General features: G+C 45.3%; 1 non-coding gene across 1 annotated transcript; it reads left to right on the top strand.

The window, feature by feature from the left end:
- Positions 1 to 11149: 11149 nt before the first annotated feature.
- Positions 11150 to 11224, top strand: Trnat-cgu. The gene has a single exon. It is a non-coding gene; the product is annotated as a tRNA-Thr (tRNA).
- Positions 11225 to 15708: the final 4484 nt, after the last annotated feature.

Raw genomic sequence — 15708 nt, 5'->3', positions numbered from 1 at the left:
CACTTGAGTCTTACAAAAATTTTTGGGTCAGTATTTTTTCGAGTAACCTATATGTTATGCTACGCACAATCAGTTGTGACAGAAGATTCGATTGTTTCGTAATCTCAATCCTAGGGACCTGAAACCGGCTTCTCAGTCTCAAGTGAAGGGAGAGATCGGTGATGTATGATGTTAAATTCTGCCTTGGATGTTTCACATTACTTATGAATGGCCCAGGTAGCCAAAGCAGAATGGAACTTTATTAACGCAACACATCAAACAAGTTCAACATAAAGCAGCTTGAGAATAACCCTATTAAAAATCGTCTAAATCTGATATGAGAATGACAGAATACACAATAGCAGTTTCTTGGAATGTACAAGCCACTTTTTATGTCAGTTATGGTCACTGAGTAAAGTATACTGGTCAGTCCTACTCGGTGATCTGAACACAGTACGCGAGGCAGTGGGCTCTGACTGACTGGCCTAAAGCCCAGATTGTCCTGCGAGCTCGATGAATGGAGCTCTGACTGAGGGACTGTTTGCATGGTTTGCGTTAAGCCCAGCGAACTCTGAGCTGTTAACTCCCAATGACGATCTGCTATAGAGTGACCGGCCAGCGTCCTACAAAGCCACCGAGGGGAAAAACACCGGAAAAGTGTGGTGATGGCATATGAATCACGGAAAAGAGATAGTATCGACGATAGCAGCATTGCAGACAGCGAACGAGGCACCACTTGGTACTGTGGGGACCAATGAAGTGTGATCTCCCGCGGATAGGCTGCTAGCGTACTGGAAGGGCGACAACCCGCGGTAGAGCACTATGTGGTTGGTGGCTGGGCCACAGGCGACAACCAAATTACATCATCCCACTGTACCTCGACTGAGTGAATTGGTTTGCGTTTATATGGTTTATTAGCGCCCATACGGTACTTGCTGTCGCACACGTATGATTAAATAATGTTTGCTGTGAGAGACATACACACAATTACATGTGTGGTCCTGTTTAAAGCTCTTACAAAAGGAAAGTGTAAAACAAGTGAAAGTATAAAAAAGACTTCTGTGCGCGCAGTTCGCGTCCGCACCATAGACTTTTGGTGGAAGCGCCGAGATAAAACCATAAAAAGTTTTCGTATCAATACATAATTTACCAGTCAGTCTCTGAAATGCAATGGTCACACACAGTATTGCCTTCCAAAGATGCCTGCACGTAATCTGTAGAGGTTTGGACTGTCGCTGGTTGCTGTGTGCCCGATAGTCCAGCTACGTAATCGCTTTGCACCATTTTTCGTTTCCTTTTCGACGCTGCCGCATATTTCGCATTCGCTTAGCACTGGACTTTTTATGCTTTTTGGACACTTTTTTTGACGCGAGCTTTCCTGTGCCTAGCGTTTTCTATAATTCCCACTGTATCTCGAGTCATATGAGACAACGTAATTCATGATTTGTAATTTTCAATTTTATACCGTTTTTCACTTACATTTCGGCGAATATTTTTGTTGCCTCACATTGGGCCCTAGTAGTGCTCCGCGAGTGCTTCACAATAACACCCGAATCAATGTCATAAACGCATTTCCACGCTACACCAGTTTATAACCTTACACAATGGTAACAATCGCGCATATGCCCCTACACTGGTACGATGATGTCACACCCAAAACAACAACCGCGCGACAAACACGTACAGACATGGCGTATCCATTGCGATCTCAGCTATTGTTCATGCGTTATTAGTCTCGTAATTATTAGTGACTCAAATCTAACAGTATTTTATCACAAGGAAGTTTGGGCAACGAGCGAATAAACGTCTTCACGTCAAAAGAAATCCTGACACATGGTTGGCACGTCATTGAGAGAATGAATTAAACTGCTGCTCTGAAACACAATGAAATATTTTTCTGGTTGAACCATATGTTTGTACATTGAGAAGGAGCGCCTGTTAAGTCGGTTAAGTGGTACAGCTCAAGTGGAGTTAGCAGACGACGAGCCGACCGCTGTGGCCGAGCGGTTCTAGGCGCTTCAGTCCGGAACGCCGCTGCTGCTACGGTCGCAGGTTCGAATCCTGTCTCGGGCATGGATGTGTGTGATGTCCTTAGGTTAGTTGGGTTTAAATAGTTCTAAGTCTAGGGGACTGATGACCTCAGATGTTAAGTCCCATAGAGCTTAGAGACATTTGAACCAATTTTTTGAGCAGAAGACGAGGTGATATTGCGACGAGGAGTCGGAAAACACGCTACCTGTCTGCTACGAGCAAGAAAGTCATCAGTGTATAATGCCTTCACAGGTTGGACTGTGAGAGTACTACTACACGAAAGGCAAAGACTGGACGGAAATTGCAACATTGTGTTTGGAGCCCAAAGCAGTCCCTTTCAAACACCACCGTGACAATGGAGCTGGCGAGTAACGGAATCTTATTTCATCCCCATTGACGCGCAAGTCTCCCAAGTGGCGTCAAATCGAAAGACTTGCACCAGGCGAACGGTCTACCCGACGGCAGGCCCTCGCCACACATTTCATTACTCCGGTTCTGAATTTAAACAATCCAACCATTTTATTTCCGTTCGAATCTGAACAATCACCACAGAGCTAGTCAGAACATTCGCCAGAATAAATTTATAAGAGCGAGGAAATATTCATAGCGTTACCAAGCTCGCTCACTTCGCAAACAACTGCCGGAGGAAGCAAATTTTTGCAAGTAGCCACGCATTGTACAGTTAGTGTGCACAAAGCTTTATGGCCGCGCTGTGGGAGTCTATAACACGCACAGAACTGGAAAAATTTTGCACACTCAACATATTATCCATTAAAGTACACGATTAGTCACTAAGCAGACAAATGTTTTGTTTTTCTGAATACAGAACGCAATCAGTCAAGATGTGGCGCACTGTTGTCGGCACGTCTCAAACACCAGAAACCGGAGCATCTGCTCCCTGGAGGAGATGGGTGTATTTGATAGGGCGTTGCCCTTTTCTTAGTTTTGTTAGCACCACTTTTATCCGTTTGAGTGTTCGGGATCATGGTTGTGATTGCTAAGTGGTGGGTTTCAACTGGGGTAGATTGTTGGTTCGTTACTCCAGCATTCTCCCACCGGCACGCACGCATTCTTCTAACGCGTGACGTAAAATCGTGTAGTGGAAACGCACTCTGAATTACCACACACTCCTCATAAACGTTCCTGACCATATTGTCTCCGTTCTCGTTCCAGTGGAAACGCACGGGGTAACTTGGGTACTTGTTGTTAGATCATTCATATTTATTTTCTCGGACTCACAGACGACCACATTAAGTAAACTCAACAGTACATATTTCGCCGGAAAATGGAAGTCGAATTGCTGTCTGGTGACATGTAAGATTGTGTTACAAGATTTTATTCACGAGCCTTGTGTGAGGGAAAGACTGTGTCAGTGTTTGCTCTGAAACGGCTTTTAATTATGCCCGTCGTTTTTTCACTCACTTTGTTCCAATCCGGTATCTAAAAAGCAAGTTGTAGTATTCCCATTTCTTTGCTTGTGGAGCAACAAATTGGCATAGTTGCCCTGTTTATCGCTAATACTTTTCGAAGTCATCTCCTGCGTTTCAGGAATGTACGGTCGGACGTAGGACTGATAGAGACCATATGAATCAGGCATCGCTTATCGTGGAACCAGTATGCATTCTCCTACGCCAACACAGATTTCAAAATTAATGAAATTATATTATTGTGACCCTCTCCGTCGTTGACACCACTGATGACGAGCTAGCCACTACCTTACCCAGAGCGGCTAGCGGCCTGGGGTACTTGCAACAGGTTATCGCAAGTGCCGTCGATAGCCAGATTTCCGAGTCCATGAAACCCGAAGAGAAAGAAGTAATTTTCACCTGACTCCGAGAGGTGAGTCAGGAATACACTATGTAGTAGAAAGTATCCAGACACCTGACTGAAAATGACTTAATAGTTCATGGTGACCTCCATCGGTAATGCTGAAATTCAATATGGTGTTCGCCCACCCTTAGCCTTGATGACAGCTGCCACTCTCGAAGGCATACGTTCAACTAGGTGCTGGAAGGTTTCTTGGGGAATGGCAGCCCATTCTTCACTGAGTGGTGCACTGAGGAGAGGTATCAATATCGATCGGTGAGACCTGGCACGAAGTTCGCGTTAGAAAACATCACAAAGGTGTTCTATAGGATTCAGGTCAGGACTCTACGTAGGCCAATCCATGACAGGGATGTTATTGTCGTGTAACCACACCACCACAGGCCGTGAATTATGAACAGGTGCTCGATAGTTTTGAAAGATGCAATCGCCATACCCGAATTGCTCTTGAACATAGGGAAGCAAGAAGGTGCTTAAAACATGAATGTAGCCCTGTGCTGTGATAGTGCCACGGAAAACAACAAGGGGTGCAAGCCCCCTCCATGAAAAACACGACCGCACCATAACACCACCGCCTCAGAATTTTGCTGTTGGCAGATAACGCTGGCAGATGACGTTCACCGGGCAGTCGCCATAACCACACCCTGCCATCGGATCGCCACATTGTGTACCGTGGTTCGTCACTCCACACAACGTTTTTCCACTGTTCAGTGGTCCAATGTTTACGCTCGTTACACCAAGCGAGGCGTCGTTTGGCACTTACCGGCGTGGTGTGTGGCTTATGAGCAGCCGCTCGACCATGAAATCCAAGTTTCCTCACCTCCCGCCTAACTGTCATAGTATCTGCAGTGGATCCTGATGCAGTTTGGAATTTCTGTGTGATGATCTGGATAGATGTCTGCCTACTACACATTATGAACCTCTTCAACTGTCGACGGTCTCTGTCAGTCAATTGACGAGGTCGGCCTGTGCGCTTTTGTGCTGTACGTGTCCCATCACGTTTCCACATCACTATCACGTCAGAAACAGTGGGCCTAGGGATGCTTAGGAGTGTGGAAATCTCGCGTAATGACACAAGTGACACCCAATCACTTGACCACTTTCGAAGTCCGTGAGTTCTACGGAGCGCCCCATTCTGCTGTCACAATGTCTAATGACTACTGAGGTTGCTGATATGGAGTACCTGGCAGTAGGTGGTATCACGATGCACCTAATATGAAAAACATATGTTTTTGAGAGTGTCCGGATACTTTTGATCAGATAGTGTACCTTCCTTCTACAGATAAAGTTTGGCTGCCGCTGATAACATGTGCTCAACGTCGTTGTTAAATCCCTACTGCACTGGGACGCCACTCCAGGTCCTCTGGCAGAGCTCCGGTCTGCCAGTACGAGACGCCAGAAGACAAGCCAAAGAAATTTCTTCCGCTTAAGGTCAGTATCAAAATGGTTGTAGAAGAGTTAATAGTTAAGCTTTGTGTGCGATTCCGAAATAAAAAGAGAGTTCAGAAAAATAAGTAGATCTGGGTACATTCCTTCGTTGCTGATTGTGATATGAACGTGTTACTTCACACTGTACAATGATTTTAGAAACTAGTATGATAAATTTTTCAGTTACGTGAGAATGTCAGTATGTTCAATCGACGGGTTATTGGAGATCTGCCAAGATGAACTGAAGAAAAAGGACACTGTTTTAATGAAAGCTTTGTAGCAAGAAGAAACGGTTTTTGTTACATTAATGTATTATCAGAAGGTAATTATTTGTTGTTTGAAGTGATTTTTTTACAATTTAGTTAACGGTAACGTATAGATGTAAGCGATTTTTCAGTTTTTATGTCAAGCGCACTTCATTATAAACTCAAGTTTTATACTACAAATATTTGACATAAAAAGTAGGAGACCTGCCTCATTTGTTTACATATGTTATTTCTTAATATAGTTCTCCGACATCTCCTGTATAGGGCCCATTAGCAACACTGACTGCAGCAGGAGACGAAGCTGTGCTATTTCGGTCTGGAAGTAGGTTTTGAGATAAACTTTTGCATCCCAGACTGTAATATGCTTTATCTGTAATGTGAAGTTCCTGTAACTGGATTGGAACACCAGGAACAGGTTATGAGGAAACTGAGGGACGATGATCTCTGCACTCCCCAACTGCCAATTGCCTTGATAGTGCGGTTCAAAAATGGTTCAAATGGCTCTGAGCACTATGGGGCTTAACTTTTGTGGTCATCAGTCCCCTAGAACTTAGAACTACTTAAACCTAACTAACCTAAGGACATCACACATATCCATGCCCGAGGCAGGATTCGAACCTGCGACCGTAGCGGTCACGCGGTTCCAGACTGAAGCGCCTTTAACCGCACGGCCATACCGGCCGGCCATAGTGCGGTTTTATAAGTAGTTTGAATCTTACTGTTAAGTCCTGGGGCATACTCTTCGAACTGGGCTTCATTTACGACGGCCGTTATTCTAATTTTTGGTAGAAATGTTCTTTTCTTTGGGAATATTTTGGAGTGGGTTCAGAAGATACAAACATTTTGTCTTTGCTCTCTTCTGTCCACCGCGTAATTCTCTTGGCTGTATACTCGCATTAAGTACCATAATTAACGAGTCATCGTTATCTTCTTTCTGCAGTTTTTTAAAATTTTTTGATAATGCAGCTGCACCAGGTACGGGAGTTTTTTCGTCTTTGTGCGCATCTTCTCTTATTCTGTTAAAGGCCTGGAGAATTGACACATGACTGAAAAATATTTACTTTCTTTTCCTTATGGATGCACCTGATCCTGACTACGGATTTCCCGCAGTGCAGTTCATGACTAAAAGAACTCCTGAGATTCTTCCTCTTCTTAACCAATAACGAACGCGTTAGATATTAAGGCACAGGAAGAAGATGTGCGCTTGCGATCGGAGACAGACTTGTAGTGTGCTCTGTTAAACATGATCCCTTTATGGTGTAAAATATTTACGTTCACTAAAATGAAGTAAAATAAAATGTTTTTGAAACTCCCGGCTCCATTTTGACTTCCGAAAATTTCTAGAATTCGTTTTCAAAACTTTTTTCAGTTTGTGGTTTGAATAGTAATGAGATGAAGTACCTCAAATTCGATGTCCAAGCAATCCACAGCACACACTTGGAATTCGAAGAAAACTACGTACGAGTGAGTGCCAGGTCGTGCATGGTGAGACTGCTGGCATGCTGGTGTGGGGTGTCCGTAAGCCACTGTGCATTCGACTGGTAGTGCTGTCAGGGCAGGCCTGCCTGCAGAACCTCAGGGAAGCTGCTGTGCTGCCAGGCTCAGGTAGATTTGCGAGACGTGGGAGGCTCCATCGAGTCCCATGCGTAGTGTCTGGCAGCTATGCCAGCAGAGATGCCGTGCCACCGCAGCGTTGTGGGGCCCTAGTGCTCCGGTGACAATGTTGAACTATTTAACACCATTGTCGTTACTGAAAGACGTGAAAATGCAAATTAGGTGCCAACTAATTTTTAGCAATCAGGAAGAGTGGTGAAAGTGATTCCATTGTTGGTGTTTATTATTGTTGTCAGCCAGTTTATGTATCTCCGTGTGGCCTGACTTCTAGGATTCCTTTAAACAATTTGTTTTCCAGACGATTAATGAAGATGCTGTCCAACTTTCCTGATAGATAGTTGCCCATAAATAAGGCATTTGACTGCCAGCGTATTTTACTGTGAAATTTCAATAGTAGAAGTCTTAGACTGATTCTCAATTTCAAACATTCGATGAATTACTTAGTTAGTGTTTACTTTCCACGCCTTATCAAGTGCCGGCCGGGGTGGGCGTGCGGTTCTAGGCGCTACAGTCTGGAACCGCGAGACCGCTACGGTCGCAGGTTCGAATCCTGCCTCGGGCATGGATGTGTGTGATGTCCTTAGGTTAGTTAGGTTTAAGTAGTTCTACGTTCTAGGGGACTGATGACCTCAGCAGTTGAGTCCCATAGTGCTCAGAGCCATTTGAACCTTATCAAGTAATTCTTAAAAATATGAATTGTTTGTTTCTGAAGAATATTCATAAATGGATTAACGAAATCAAGCGAAGCTCAAGTGGCTGACTTTGGTATAGTCACTTCCCCAATCATGTTAAAAAACGACCCCAAAACGACCTCCCCTAATCACTAATGTTTCCAACATCCATCAGATTCCATAAACTTCCTAACTCATGAATTCAGTTTTCTTCAAGTGTGCTGCAAGTGAGCAACAGAAGTTAAAAGTGTTATGTAAAGTACCGTAACTCCAAGTTTTTTACAGACTCATTTGCGTTTTACAGTATCGATTGCTACAAAATTTGGTATTGTGAAAAGGCTGTCGATTAGATAGAAGTAACTATCACGATCAATTCGCTTAGACTCTTAGTGAATTACCTTTTTTTTCAATTACCCCTCTTCTGACTGGTTTGGTGTGGCCGCCACCAATTCCCCTCTTGTGGCAACCTCTTTCTCTCAGAGTGACACTTGCATCCTATGCCGGCCGCGGTGGTTAGTGGTTCTAGGCGCGCAGTCCGGAACCGCGGGGCTGCTACGGTCGCAGGTTCGAATCCTGCCTCGGGCATGGATGTGTGTGATGTCCTTAGGTTAGTTAGGTTTAAGTAGTTCTAAGTTCTAGGGGACTGATGACCACAGAAGTTAAGTCCCATAGTGCTCAGAGCCATTTTGCACCCTATGCTCTCAGTAATTTGTTCGATATATTACTGCAGTTTGTAATAGAACTCAGTAAGCCTTTCTCCTCTCTCACTGTCAATACCAAACCCATATTCATCTACAACTCTGCCCCCTGTTCCTTCCTCTTCTATCTCGTTCCAACCCCCCATGACAATTAGATTATCATCTCCCTTTACATAATAAATATCCACATACACTTTCTCTACCTGTTCATATTCTGCTTGTGACGTCGACATATAACTTACACCTAAACTATTGTTCCTGGCGATGGTATTCTATCGATTCTGATGAGAACAGCCCTATCACTGAACTGTTCAGAGTAACTGCCTCTCTACCCCCACCTCCAAATTCACAACGTATTCTGCTCCTGTTACACCACTTTTCTGCTGCTGTTGATATTACCCTATATTAGTCTGATCGTAAATCCGTATCTTTTTTCCATTTCACTAAATTGACACCCCATCCCCCCCCCCTTTCCCCCTATACAGACCGAGCCTTTCCATTTCCATTTTCAGATTTTCTAGTCTCTATGCTACATTTAGACACACAGAACGTCACACTATTATTCGTTATTCAGTCTTTTTCTCACAGTCAGCTCCACTGTGGCAATCCCCTCCCGGAGATTTGAGTGGGGGGGGGAGGGGGGAAATCAGAATCTTTTGCCAGTGGAGTGGTCAACATGATACATTTTCAGTTACGGGTGACGTTATCTCTGGGTATACAGAATGTGCCTCTAATGCAGTGGCTTCCATTGCCTTCTGCAACTCAAAGTCACTGATCATTGCTGATGCTTACATCTTTTAGGGACAGTTTTCCACGCCAAGGGCAAAAGGGTGCCCCGAAACTCTGTCCGCTCCACCACCCCCTTTCACAAGTCCGTTGGCAGAACGAGGGTGTCCTTATACCAGAAATCTTCGGCTGCCAATTCTGAATATTTTGGTTGAATATTTAAGCAGTTTCTCGATTCTAACACGGGATCCGATGTTCTGAATACTAATGAAAGAGATTGTTCCTATAGCATGGGCCTACTTAACAAGCTCTAAAATCTCTACTCTGGAGAAAAAGTGGAAGATTTAATGCTTACTGAAACTTACGGAATGATAGCTACGGATGGTCTGGGAGGTGTCTTATAATGAAAGCTGCTCTAAATATCTCCACTTATTAAAATGATGCCAAAATCGGGAACGAGCACAGCAGTATAAGCGAAGATGACGTACTGCTTTAACTATACTGAAGCAATGAAAATTACCGTATACTGAGCTTTTAGGAAGCGCTTTTGCGTGAGAACGCTGTCAGGAAGTTCACAGTTTGTATTACTTAACAGGAAGTCATATAGCGAAACAGATGTGATATTTGTGGTTCCAAAAGCAGGTGTTATAGCCGTCTGATGTTCTTAATCTTTGTAAACAATTTAGGAGACAACAATGAGAGCAGCCCTCTTAGATTGTTTTCAGATAATGCTCTCGTTTAGTGTCTAGGAAAGCCCTCAGATGATCAAAATCAAACGCACAATGATTTAGACAAGATATCTGTATGCTGCGAAAAGTGACATTAAGCCTAAAGAATAAAAAGTACACAAGTACTAAAAAAATCCAATAAAATTCGGGTAAGAGATACCGTACGTCACACAAATTTAAATTATGTCGATCCCGTTAAGTAGCTAGGGATAACAGTTACGAAGAACTTAAACTGGAACCACAACATAGAAAATGTGCCGAGTAAGGCGTTTTATTGGCAGGACACTTAATAAAGAGAGGGAACGTACCTAGTAGAACATCGAAAAGCAGCTTGTTTTGTGTTATCACGAAATAGGGAAGGCGTGTCGTGGGTATGACAAGTGAGCTGGAGTGCCAGTCATTAAAGCAAAGGGGTTTTTCGTTGCTGCGAGATTTTTGCACAAAATATCAATCATGAACTTCATCATTCGAATGTAAAAATGTTTCGTTGACTTGCACACGCGCAGGGAGAAAAAATGATCGTAATAAAATAATAGAAATAAAATCTGGTGCATAAAAAATTACGTATTCATTTTTAGCACGCGCTATGCGAGACAGGGACGATGGAGGAATAACCTGAAAGTAATTAGAACTATATTAATACCTTCAGCTGCTAACGGGCGTTGATATATTATATCAACGGGGACAGGTGAAAATGTGTGCCCCGACCGGGACTCGAACCCGGGATCTCCTGCTGACATGGTGGACGCTCTATCCATCTGAGCGACCGAGGGCGCAGAGAATAGAGCGACTGCAGGGACTATCTCACGTAAGCCTCCTGGGAGACCCATATTCTCACCTTGTATGTCCACACACTACCTTCATGGTGTCCCACCCCAACACACTCATTACTCGTGGAAGAAATTCTTACAAAGTCCCGTAAGAGCTCGGGAAATATGCGTGCATTCGCACAGAAGAAGGAAGTCATGGCCGGTGTTGCCAGAACTATATACTTATATGGATATGGTGTGCGGATGCACACATATTCCCCGAACTCTTCCGGGATTTAGTAAGAATGTCTTCCACGAGTAAGGTGTGTGTTGGGGTGGGACACTACGAATGTAGTGTGTCGACATTCAAGGTGAGAATGTGGGCCTCGCGGGAGGCGTGCGCGAGATAGTCCCTGCAGTCGCGCTATCCTCTGTGCCCTCGGTGGCTCAGATGGATAGAGCGTCTGCCACGTAAGCAGGAGATCCCGGGTTCGAGTCCCGGTCGGGGCACACATTTCCACCTGTCCCCGTTCGGACATGTCCGGAAGAACAGACACAATATCCATATAAGTATATAACCCGGTACACTTCAGTGCGATTTGCAGAGTAGTCATGTAGATGCATCAGATGCTTACAATAATTTAAGTGCAGCTACTCACGAGTCCAATGTGGGCTATAATTATCGTAGGACAGCGAAACTTGGTAGATATGCTAATGCGTTAACGAAGAACTGATTTATGCTGGAAAAAAATAGTTTGAGTTTTGGCCACCAGGTTCAAACCTTTCGCTTTACAGCATTTCGTCAACGTCTCCGGTGCACATGTAGAACAAATTGTGTAAGCGGCGGTTAATAATACAATCAACATTTAAGCTTTTCTCACTCGTTCGACCTTTTATACCCACGTCCCTTTCCTGATCCACTGCATACGTAAATATTTCTATACCCCTGTCTTGCATTCACAGCGCCAAATTTGAACTTGGTGGCCAAAAATGAAACTAATTTTTTCCGGTGTAAATTTGATCCTCATTAATGCATTAGAATATCCACCAAATTTCGTTGTGGTACGATAGTTACGGCCCACATAGGACATCTGTGAGTAGCTGTACTTTAGTTATAACGGCCCGGCAGATGCAGAAGTGGGGCCAGAGATGTGCGGCTGGAGAAGACCCCGGTAACTGTGGGCTTGTGCCGGAGTCCACGGCAGTGGCGCCCGCTTTGTGGCAGCAGAAGGCGGCTGGTATTGGCGGCGCGGCGCGCTGCCACAAAGAAAGCGACGCGGTGTGCCGCGGGCGCCAGATAAGTCCTTTGTCTGATCTCCAGGCTCAGCAACGGGCGCCGCGCAGGATCAAACGGCGCGCTGCCGCGGCACGCCCGTGCTGTTTGTATGCAGTCGGCACGCCTGCCCCACATTCTTCTCTTCTAACGGCAGATGAACGCACGCTACTTCCACGGTTTAGATAACCGCGATATTCCGTAATCTTTAGATTTACGAGGGACTGCAGCACACTTTTTTTCTGAAAGCAGGTTGGTTTCATTCAGAATTCATTAGACCCTATTATTCACTCTCTTTTTCAGCATAATCTCTGTTCAATGCGACGGCCTTACAGCACCTGTACAGGAAGGGCCTGTATGCCCGCATGGTACCAGTCTATTGCTCGACGTCGGAGCCAACGTCCTGCTGCATCAATAATCTCCCGATCATTCACGTGCTGCTTCCTGCATAGTGCTTACATCATTTGGCCAAACAGGTGAATGGCGGAGAACCGGGCTGTTGGATGGATGTGGAAGAACAGTCCAATGAGCCGACCGCTGTGACCGAGCGGTTCTAAGCGCTACAATCTGGAACCGCGCGACCGCTACGGTCGCAGGTTCGAATCCTGCCTCGGGCATGGATGTGTGTGATGTCCATAGGTTAGTTAGGTTTAAGTAGTTCTAAATCAGGGGGACTGATGAGCTCAGATGTTAAGTCCCATAGTGCTCAGAGCCATTTCATTTCAACAGTCCAATGAAGTTTTGTGAGCTCCTTCCGGTTGCGCAGACTCGTGTGAGGCCTTGCGTTGTCATGCAGAAGGAGAGGTTCGTTTGCATTTTTGTGGCAACCAACACGCTCAGTTCGTTTCTTCAATTTTCTGAAGGCAGCACAGTACACTTGCGACTCGATCATGGCACAATGGGAGAGGGGGGAGGGGGGGGGGGAGTAGAGGACATCTGACCAGAATAAGCCCTTCAGAGTCCCAGAAGACCTTCGCCATGACTTTATTGGCTGAGGGCGCGCACTTGAACTTTTTCTTCGAAAAAAAGATGCAGTAGCGCCACTACGTGGATTGCCGTTTTGTTTCCGGTAAGAAGTGATGAAACTACGTTTGATTCCCTGTGACGATATTCGTCAAAAAAGAAAACTATCGCGATAGCATCGTAACGCGCAACAAATTTCGCACAGAAGGTCCTTCGTTGTTTTTTACGGTCCTCCGTTAGGCGGCGAAGAACTCAGCGGGCTTTGAGTACCCCAAGTGGTAGACGAGTGTGTCAGCACTACCAACAGAGATGTCCAGTTATGCAGCGAGGTGTTTGATTGTGATCTGTCTATCACTTCGAATGAGAGTGTCCGCACATTCCAACACTGCTGGAGTCACAGCTGTGTTCGCCCTTCCGGCTGGTGGGAGATCGAACAGGTTTACGTAACTTTTTACGCCTCGCCGAACGACTCGCCGTGCTTTTGTTCACTTCCCGCTCTTCGTAGACTTTCTGAATGCACCTATGCATGTCTCCGATGCTCTGGGTCCACCAAAAGAAACTCGATGATAGATGTCCATCTGGAATGCACCTATGTTACTAACGGCATTTTGAAGGCTACGAATAGCGCCGCAACCTATCGCAATTTCATGAAACTATAGAGGCTAAAGCAGGATTATTCCACTATGTCCCGCAACAAATTCCGCACTTTTTTTTCACGCGATATCGACCGAGAAAAAGAATGTGTTGCAATATTTACTGAACGCTCCTCGTACACCAGGGAAAATTTAACTCTGGCAACTACACAGGAGCCATCAGTTATTCATCTGGTACACGGACACCGAATCTCCTATATTCCAAAGGAGAGTGTCGTTGTTCCCTTTTATTCTCTTTCATGTATTGATTTTCAGTATATTATTACTTAGTCAAATCCACTGCAAGCGGTTTCGCTTTAAATACATCATCTCAGTTCATTATTGATTTTCACTCCATTACTCGCCAACGGCCTTGCCTCCTTGAATACACCGGTTCTTATCAGATTACCGAAGTTAAGCAACGCCGGGCGTAGCTAGTACTCGGAAGGGCAGCCGACACGCGCTATTGGCAATTTCCTCTTGCCTTTTCCGACAAAGGGGAGGAGCGGTGGTGGTGTAAAGTTCCTGATCACTAGATATTGTACCAATACCATGGATTAAATTCGAAAACACTCTGCAGCGTCTCGTGGACGGAGGACATGTGACACTTGATCGTGATATATACGTGGGATGGGTAAGTTAAGCTCGGCAGCCTCTTCGAGACGACTATGCTGTGTCCTGGTACCACGTTTCACCATCTCCCTTCTCTCAAAACCATACAACGCAGACAACACACACACACACACACACACACACACACACACACACACACACACACACACACACAGTCATCTAAGCGTAGCCGGCCGTTGTGGCCGAGCGGTTGTAGGCGCTTCAGTCCGGAACAGCGCTGCTGCTACCGTCGCAGGTTCGTATCCTGCCTCGGGCATTGATGTGTGTGCCGTTCTTAGGTTAGTTAGGTTTAAGTAGTTCTAAGTCTAGGGTACTGATGACGTCAGATGTTAAGTCCCGTAGTGGTCAGAGCCATTTGAACCATCTAAGCGTATCATATACACTCAAGACACAAATTTCACAAAGGGAAGGTGCCAGTGTGCACAAAGGGTAAGAAAAATCTTTCCAATTAGGCGGCTGAACTTGCTCCTCGAATTCTCCCACCTGTCATGCGATGCGATTCTTTTTGGTCCATTAGACGTGGCCTGATGTCTGGCAGCTGGTGCAAACTCGTCTGCACGCGTGGCTCAGTTTTTACGACAACAGGTTCAAAAATGGTTCAAATGGCTCTGAGCACTATGGGACTTAACATATGAGGTCATCAGTCCCCTAGACTCAGAACTACTTAAACCTAACTAACCTAAGGAATCACACACATCCATGCCCGAGGCAGGATTCGAACCTGCGACCGTAGCAGCAGCGAGGTTCCAGACTGAAGCGCCTAGAACCACTCGGCCACAACGACCGGCACGACAACAGGATTGTACCCGTTAGGCAAATGGTTGTTCTCTTCATGCTATAATCCTTTAGGATTTCACAGTTTCTGAAATCGGCTAGGTGGAGGCTAGTTAATCGGTGGAGGCTAGTTAATCCTGCACCTTCCCAGCCCCTGTCCCACAGAGGTCTCTATTGAAACGCTCTGCGCATTCTCAACGCTGTCACTGTCTTCTCGTCTGTCCTCATGCCTTTCGCTTCTGATAATATTGTACACTGCTTCAAAACAACTGAACTACACTGTCCACTGACATTAATGTGACCTCCTATCGAAAGACTGAACAACTACATTTTATAGCGCGAGACGAGCAGCAAGACAGTCATTGAGGTTGTGAAAGGCACCGACAGGGATGAGGAGTCGTGCTGACTCCCGTCCCGTGACCAGCTCCGCTAGGTTGCTCAGTTGAGGATCCAGCCTGATCGAGGTCGTCCCACATATTCTCTATGGGTTTAAATTAGCGGAGTTTGGTGGCCAGGGGAATATGGTTAACTCTTTTTGGTGCTCTTCGAATCACGCACGTCCACAGCTCGATGCATGACACGTTGCATTCTTCTGCTGGTAGATCCCATCGTGCCGAGGGAGAAAAAAGACTGCGTGGAGGAATATACATGGTCGAAAAAAATAGGTACACTCGCGTAAAATCATCAGACGAACAATTCCAATTACAAAATGATCTAGA

Source organism: Schistocerca piceifrons, chromosome 1 (genome assembly GCF_021461385.2).
Source record: "Schistocerca piceifrons isolate TAMUIC-IGC-003096 chromosome 1, iqSchPice1.1, whole genome shotgun sequence".
Lineage (NCBI taxonomy): Eukaryota > Metazoa > Arthropoda > Insecta > Orthoptera > Acrididae > Schistocerca > Schistocerca piceifrons.
The sequence above is the reverse complement of the archived record's forward strand: the minus strand, read 5'-3'. Positions and strand labels throughout refer to the sequence as shown.